At 57.9% G+C, this 8228-nt stretch overlaps 1 protein-coding gene across 1 annotated transcript in view; it reads left to right on the forward strand.

Moving 5' to 3' along the window:
- The first annotated feature begins 5706 nt into the window (after positions 1-5706).
- LOC105992340 (lymphocyte antigen 6E-like) overlaps positions 5707-8228 on the forward strand; it is a 5711-nt gene continuing 3189 nt past the window's right edge. Inside the window, exons 1-2 of the mRNA XM_013025180.1 lie at positions 5707-5810; positions 6122-6222. The gene's annotated coding sequence lies outside the window, so the exon portion shown is untranslated. The remainder of the gene's footprint in view (positions 5811-6121; positions 6223-8228) is intronic.

Here is an 8228-nt window from a genome sequence, read left to right on the forward strand (position 1 = left end):
CTCCTGCCTGCCTCCTCCTCCTCCTCCTCCTCCTGCCTGCCTCCTCCTGCCCTGCCCCCAGCCTGCCTCCTCCTCCTCCTCCTGCCTGCCTCCTCCTCCTCCTGCCTCCCTGTGCCTGCCTGCCTCCTCCTGCCTGCCTCCTCCTGCCCGGCACTGGCTTGGAGTGGAGTTGTCAGGGGTGGGGGAGGGGACTGAGGAGGGGGCCTGTCAACTCCCCTAAGCCCCTGTGTTTGGGGGATGACGGATCCCACCTCCATGTCTTGGACAATAGATGCCCCCAGAATCATTGCCTGGTGGTTTGGGATTGCTCCCGGGCACGGCCACCATTTGGGGAAGCTAGCAGAAAATGCCCCCTCCCGCCCCACGGCCCATGTCTCTCCATGTATCCTATTATCCCAAAAGTGTCCTTGCTAAAGCGTCACCTGATGAGACTCTTCGTGTGAGACCCCTGAGGACTTTCCACACATAGATGCCAAGTCCTGCACCTGAGGATGGACACTCGCCTCCTTCCCTGAGGATGGATGGACACTCACCTCCTTCCCTCTCTGAGGATGGACACTCGCCTCCTTCCCTCTCTGAAGATGGACACTCGCCTCCTTCCCTCTCTGAGGATGGACACTCACTTCCTTCCCTCTCTGAGGATGGACACTCGCCTCCTTCCCTGAGGATGGACACTCACCTCCTTCCCTCTCTGAGGATGGACACTCGCCTCCTTCTCTGAGGATGGACACTCACTTCCTTTCCCTCTCTGAGGATGGACACTCGCCTCCTTCCCTGAGGATGGACACTCACCTCCTTTCCTCTCTGAAGACCCAAGATCACAGGCCAAGGGCCTCCCCGCAGCTCATTTGTCCAGTTCATGCCCTGCTGATGCCCGAGGGCAGCGCCGGCCTTCCGGGCTCCTCCCCCCGCCCACCCAAGCTGCTCAGCACGACTGGCAGCCCAGGCCCTGACCCAAACACAGGACCCCCAGCGTGCCCCCCCCCCGGGCTGCCACTCCACCCCAGGACGGCCCCATGCTTCAGAGGGTGTGGCCATCCGACAGCGCCCACCTAGGGATGGAGCCCAAATCAGCATCTTGGCCTCACAGCCCAAAGCCCACGCTAAAGCGACACTCTTGCAGAACCTCTTCCCTTGTCCCCCCCTCTGGTCCCTTCTAGCTCTCGTGACCTTCCTGTGCCCCCGGAAGGACCGAAGGAACCTGATTAGGAGTCAACAACCAGTCAGAAGGTGATGGGGCCCAGCCACTAGGGTGTCACTGTCCAAACATGTAATTAAATTAAGGACAACCAGTCACAGCACCCAGGGCATGAACACTACCCGGGAAGAGCTGGGGACAGGGCCAGCAGCCGTGCCACCGCGGGCTTCCACCAGGGCTGCGTGGGCTCTGCCACTGATTGCAACACGAAAAGTCCCTTCTGTGTCACTAGGGCAAAGGGCAACGGTCCCCAGGTTGCACCAGGCCCACTGTCTGGTCCCGCTCCACTCAGGCCTGGACACGGACACCGCGAGGCCCGAGCCCTGCGTCAGGCCACCCACAGCCACTCACAGCTCACACTGGGCAGTCGGGGCTCAAGGCCCAAGCCACAAAGGACACGGCCTGAGCAGCTCCAGACAGGACCTGGGCCCCAGACCCTAGTAGCAGGAGCCTCCCACGGCCTCAGGAGAGGAGAAAGACTTAGGGGCAGAGAGACAGGAGGTCAGAGGCTGGGGGAGAAGGGAGGGTACCTCTGCCTTCACAGTAGGCCTGAGGTAGGTTTAGACAAGATACAGAACCACAGCAAAACTGAGCTATTAAGTTGAGAATAGTACTCAGGAGGTTGAGATCCGAGGATCATAGTTCGAAGCCAGGTAGGGCAGGAAAGTCTGTGAGACACTTAGCTCCAATAAACTACTCACAAAAAGCTGGAAGTGGAGCTGTAACTCAAATGATAGAGGGCTCGCCTTTAGCACAAACAGGCTTAGGGACAGCACCCAGGCCTTAAATTCAAGCCCCAGGACTGGCAAGAAGAGGAAAGAATACACTTTTATGTCATTGCCCACAAAAGAAATGTACTCATTACCTGTCTAATGAGGTTATACAATACCTTAATAACAATAAAATTATATTTTAAAAATTGCAATGGCCTGAGAGCAGTGTCTAAGGTGAGAACAATTCTTCTCGCCTTTGCTCAGGTTGTATGCAAGGGTAAGGAGGCTGAAGAGGCCAGGACCCCGCAGGGGAGCCCTGTGAGGACTTCTCTGGCTATCTTGGTTACAGTGTTCAGAGACTGGTGGCAGTCCAGGAATATTATCCAATCAACTTTATCTCAGAGTGCAGTGTCAGGGCCTTGGTCTTTGTTTTGTCAAGTTAAAGATCTATTACTGCCAGGCCCTGGTGGCTCCCACCTGTAACCCTAGCTCCTCCAGAAGCTGAGATCTGAGGATCATGGTTTGAAACCAGCATGGGCATGAGACTCTCTTCAATTAACCACTTGAAAACTGGAAGTGTAGCTGTGGCTCAAAGTTCCCACCCCCTCCCCTGTCATCTTAGGCTTGAGTAAGAGCCTTCGTTCCTAGCTGCTCTGGAGGCTGAGATCCAAGGATCCACCTTGGAAGCCAGCATAAGCAGACAAATTGGAGAGACTCTTACTTCCAATTCACCAGCAAAAAGCCGGAAGTGTGGCTCAAGTGGTAAAGTGCCAGCCTTGAGCAAAAAAATCTCAGCAAGACAACACAGACACACACACCTTAGCTGATCTTTGGGTCGACTCAGGGGCATCTGGCCATGTTGCATTTACCTTGTTGGGATATTTTGGTCACCCACGGTTGCAAGGATAAGTGGTAATGCTTTTCTGTGGTTGGCCACCAGCTATTCAGCCTTCTTCCTCTCTCAAGGACAGGAGGCCTTAGAGAACCCCTCATTCTCCATTTCCAGAGCATGCCTGTCCCTTGGCTAGCTGAGGGGCTGCTGGACCAGCCGTGGGCTCACCACTGCCATAGTCCTCGGGAGGAAGGAACAGAGAGCGTGGAGCAGCAGGCGAGAGGCTGGAGGCTGCTGGGTCAGAGTTCTGCTGGCCTCAGCTTCCCTCTGCTCCCCCAGGACAGCTCCGCTGCAGAGGGCATCATGGCTCAGCTGGAAGGGGAAGGCCGACCCACTCAGGACCGCTGACTTTTCCAGCCTGAAGGTAGAGCTCTGAAGGCCGCAGAGGAGAGTCCCACGGGTCATCCAACCCCTCTCCCAGGGTAGGAAGGGGAAGAGATAAGGTAGGAAGTGGCGAGGGCGGTCTCTAGCTTCCAGTTCCCGCGCGGGTTACAGAGCCTTGAGCGGTAGGCTGCAGACGCATTTAGAGGGGCTCGAGGAGAGGAGGCCTTGCGTGGTGAGAGTTTAGCACAGGTTTATAAAGAGCAAAGGAGGAAGACATGAGCGAACAGTACAGATGTGGGAGCAGAGACACTCAGACCTGGAGGGTTGGACATGGCTCTACCCTTTCCGAGCAGAGGGTTAGGAAAATGGAGGAGAAAGGAAGGAAATGGGCTGGACTGGATCCTCCTCAGGTGAGGCCTGTTTACGGAGATAGCCCAGCAAGGAGGCAGGCTTCCCGCTTCCCACCACGGGCTTGGAGACTATGCAAAGACTGGGCTAGGAGTTGGGTGTTTATCCCCGTCTGAGCAAGGAGACAGGGGTCACAGGAGTTTAGAATAAAGCGGGAAGGTGGCTGCAGGTGCAGGCAGAGAATAGGTTAAGTATTCCCTTATCCAGGGCCTCAAGCTTTTTTAATGTTCAAACAGCTCTGTCTGGCCTGGATGGTTTGACCTTGGCAGGATACAGTTCTGTCTTCCAAGCTCTTAACCCTTTCCTGGCCTCCCAGCCAGGGTCTTTCAGGCCAGGCCCACCACCAGGCCCTGTGTCGGGCAACCTGCGCCTGTCTTTGGTGGCTTTCCTGACGTCTGTGTGCACCTGGGAACACAGCGTGGGGTCAACCTGTCATAGTCCATCTTTGGATGCCCAGAACAGGCCGAGAGCGGGGGGGGGGGGCAGGCCCTTCGAGGAGGAATGCCACCCCAATTATTCCGCAGTGTGTCAGCCCAAATCTGCCCAAGATTTGTCTCGTTACTATCCCAAAGCAAGGAGATGTGACCTAGGTTTATCCAAAACACAGCATCAATAGATGTGAGTTCCAGGATGTGCCCTTGGCCGATCCTTTGTGGGTTTGGGGGGGTAGTTGGGAGGGAGGGGAGGGAAGAGGCGGAGCACGAGCTCTGCTCTACCCTAATCCAGAATCTTAACATCTGAAAGGGGAGGGAGGTGCGAGGGAAGCCTGGGCTCCCATCTTTCAGCCTTCACATCCTGGTTGTGTTTTTAACATTTCTTATTGGTCTCGATTTCCTGTCAGCTCTCCCTCCCCGCCCCCTGAGTGCAGGAGGGCCAGCGTTGTGCCTGACCCCACCCAGTCCCATGGGAGGGTGGGGGAGATGCCAACCAACCTGAAAATCAGATGCCTGGCTGAGGGCAGCACTGTGTGTGAGTCACAAAACTCCTCCCGCAAGGACCCAGGAATGCTAGCCCGGAAACCCAAACAGATGGAGGCCTGGCCGCAGTCCAGAAGTCCTGGGGAGAAGACCTTCTGGTGCTCCAGCCCTGTGACCTCTACAGGACAAAGGTCACACCCACAGACAGCTGCCCAGACCGGAGAAGGCCATCCTCCCGGATGGCTGAGGGCCAGCGCCTAGAGCCATGAGGCAGGAGACCCCTCCCGTGCCGGGGGAAGCGAATCTGGACGGTCCTTTTGTCCAGCGTGTCTGTGTCCTCCAGGCCCTGGAGTAGCAGCACATCCATGTGGATCCACCTGGAGAAGCTTTGAGACGGCATCCGGCCCCCACCCCTGCGGAGCACGTGTGGGGAACCCCTGGGTGGCACAGGCTGGCCGTGGGCCAGGAGCTACCCCTCAGCATCCCCACAACTGCAGATGCAGATAACGCCACAGGCCCATCCCAGCAAGCCAGCAAAGATAAGCGCAGACTGCCTGACCCAGCAGGGCCATTGGCCTCAGCCTGGCTGTAAACTTGCCACCATGGCCCCAATGGAAAAGCGCCGCCTCCCTTGGCCTGGTGGCTTTTTCATTCACCGCTGCTGCCTTGCTCAGACCCCAGAAAACCCACTCCTGTCCCAGCTCAACTCACAGACCTCGGGAAGGCTGTGTCCCTCGCTGCTACTTCAGTGCAGTCCTCTCCTGTGGAAGATCGAGTCCAGCCTGTCTCCATCCTTTCTCCTCCATTTTCCTAACAGGCCTGGGCCCAAGTCACACCATTGACCGCTGGCTTTCCTGTGTCACCTGCTCTGCCAGCATGGCTGGGTGCAGATGCCCGTGGTCATGGGCAAAACCCTGGCATGGCGTGGCTCCATTGGGATCTTCTAGGTGGAGGATTCTGAAGAAGTCTCAAAACTGTCGTTTCCAGCTCCAGGCCAAAAACTCCATGAATTCCACATATCAAGGCATCTATCTATCAACATGCCAAATTCTAGCCGGGGCTGGTGGCTCACACCTGTAATCCTTGCTACTCAGGAGGCTGAGATCTGAGGATTGAAGTTAAACAACAGCCAGGGCAGGAAAGTCTGTGAGACTCTTTCCAGTTAACCACAATTAAACCAGAAGTGGAGCTGTGGCTTAAGTGGCAGAGTGCTAGCCTTGAGCAGAAAAAGCTCAGGGATAGCACCCAGGCTCTGAGTTCAAGTTCCAACCAAAACAAAACTAAAAAACTTGAGAATGGAGAAAGGCAGAGAAAGGAGGTCTGATGATTGCATCACAGGAAGCCATGAAAGAGGCAAGGTAAGCACTTCAGCCCACTTTAGGTACAGTCCTGCACATTAGGTTAGAGGAAGACTTAGGGCACGGGTGAAACGTATGCATAATTACTAGGCCACCCTGATCCAAGTGTGGCCGGGCTGACCATCACAGGGGAGTTCCTGAGACGTTATCCATGTTATCATTTCTTGGGGAGCAGTCTGTCAGAAGCCTGCCATGGCTGCCCGGGGTACAGTCTATCTTGAGTAGGCCCTGCTGTGCCTCTCCTCGGGAAGTTTCTTCTGACCCTCACTGGAAAGATCTTATCACCTGTCCTGTCCTTCCTGGATTCCCAGGCAGCAGCTGAGGGGATGACCCAGAGCACAGACAGACGCACAAGTCAGTCCTCCCCTGGCTCCCAGCTGATTGGTGAGGAGCCCGGGCTTCCGCAAACAAGGTCAGTAAGTTCTTCCTACGGTCTGGCGCAGGCTGGACGTGCAGAATCCCAAAGACCTCCCTGAAGGGGCTCAGGATCCAAGCCAGAGAATCCTGTTCTGAACGGGGCAGCCATGGTCCCCTCCGCAGTCACTGCCGGGCACTGCCACGGGCCAGCCGTGGTTCTAGATTGCTAACAGGAAGACAGCAGGAGGGGAATGCCCCAACGGAACCTGTGTGCCCCTTTGGGGAAACTCACCGGTCTTCCCCAGTAAGGGCCAGCAGAGCGCTGGCGCGATCCCAGTGCGGGATGAGGAGTGGGAATGGTCTCCCCGCTGGAGGACAGAGTGAAGCCATGAAGCCGGGACCCCATGCAGCAGGGGCCCGGCCACTGCCCGTCCCCCGGGCCAACTACAGAACACCATTCCACAAATATCACCACGCTGCGGCCCAGACACCTTACAACACACACAGAGCCCCCGCGTTCATAGGCCCCAGGGGATGAACCCCTGGAACCCTGCCAAGTTGATCTATCCCATGATTCTGCAAGAGGGAGTCTCCGGAGACCAGGCAAGGAGATGGCCCACCCCAAGCTCTGAAGACACATCACATACCATCCCCCCAACCACACACACCCACACACTACACCACGCACAACCACATACCACACACATCTCACAACCACACACACCTCGCATGTGCAGAGTGCGCCCCAATGACCCCCAGCCTCGGAGAAACTTCAGAGTATCTCGGCCCCAGCCCTACCCTAGACCCCCTCACTCTCCATCCTGCCTCCCTGCCCTCCCTCCTCCCCTCCCCCTACCCCCTCTTTGCTGTCACCCAGAAAGACTCCACAGAAATGTGCTAGAGAGGTGTGACTGTCAGAAAAAGGTGGCAGAAACTCAGCAGCCCACTGTTCCCCGGGAGGCCCTGGCAGAAGGAGGGGAGGGGTGAGGTGGGTAGGGAGTGACAAAGAGCCCTCCAAAGTGGAGGGGCCAGTCCACCAAGGCAGGGCTGGGGGGGAGGGGCAGGGCCCCAGCACCAGGTGCTCTGTGAATGCCTGCTGGATGAATGGCGCCGCCGGATGGCTCACACCTGTCACCCTAGCTACAGAAGGCTGAGGCCTGAGGATCCCAGCCAACCTGGGTGGACAAGTTCAGAGACTTATCTTTACTCAACCCGTGGCTCTGGTGTCAGAGTGCTAGCCTTGAGCAGAAAAGGTTAAAGAACCCCAGTCACTGGGGTCCAGACCCAGCACTTACAGATAGACAGACAGACAAGACAGACAGACACACACACACATACACACACGAGGTGGGGGGAAGGGAGGGACAGGGAGAGCTCTGCAGGCATTTGGAGGCAGATAGGGCGCGAAGGACGCTCCTGAGAGGTCAGGAGAAGGGCTGAGACTTCATTTTCTCAGGTCCTGAGCACCTGTGTGGCCGGGGGTGCGGGGCGGGTTGCCTGGCCCCTGTGGCTGCCAGCAGGGGCACAAGCTCCCTGGGCTGTCTTTGTCCTCTCTAGGGGTCCTGGCCCATGTGGGGGGGTGTACAGGAGGCATCCCTGTGACCCAGGGAGGAGGAGGATGGACTAGCTCTGCCAGACCAGTCCCACAGAACCAGGATACCACCTCCATGCCCCCGCCCTGTGCGCCTCGCACCCAGCCCTGAGAAGGCGGAGAAACAGCTCCGCCCGGAGGCAGGCCCTGGGGCAGGCGCAGAGGAGGGCCTGGGGGCTCCCCGGCCGCCCTGCCCGGTGCCGGCACACGGGAGGACACGGGGGCATGGTCCAGCACCCTGGCCACCGGGTCAGCACCACCAGGCCCGGTCAGCACCACCAGGCCTGCCCAGCAAGAGGACGGGATGGGCCGCGGGAGCGCGGGGCAGCGCGGGGACAAGGCCTGGCTGGACTCAGGTGCACCCTTGCGGGGAATCTGGGCGGCCTCAGCGCCTTGCCAGGGTCGCTTGGCCGCCGCGGAGCTCCAGATCCTGGCGCAAGTCCAGGGACCCCAACCGACCGGCAGGGCGG

This window comes from Dipodomys ordii, unplaced genomic scaffold (assembly GCF_000151885.1).
Source record: "Dipodomys ordii isolate 6190 unplaced genomic scaffold, Dord_2.0 Scaffold82, whole genome shotgun sequence".
Classification (NCBI taxonomy): Eukaryota; Metazoa; Chordata; class Mammalia; order Rodentia; family Heteromyidae; genus Dipodomys; species Dipodomys ordii.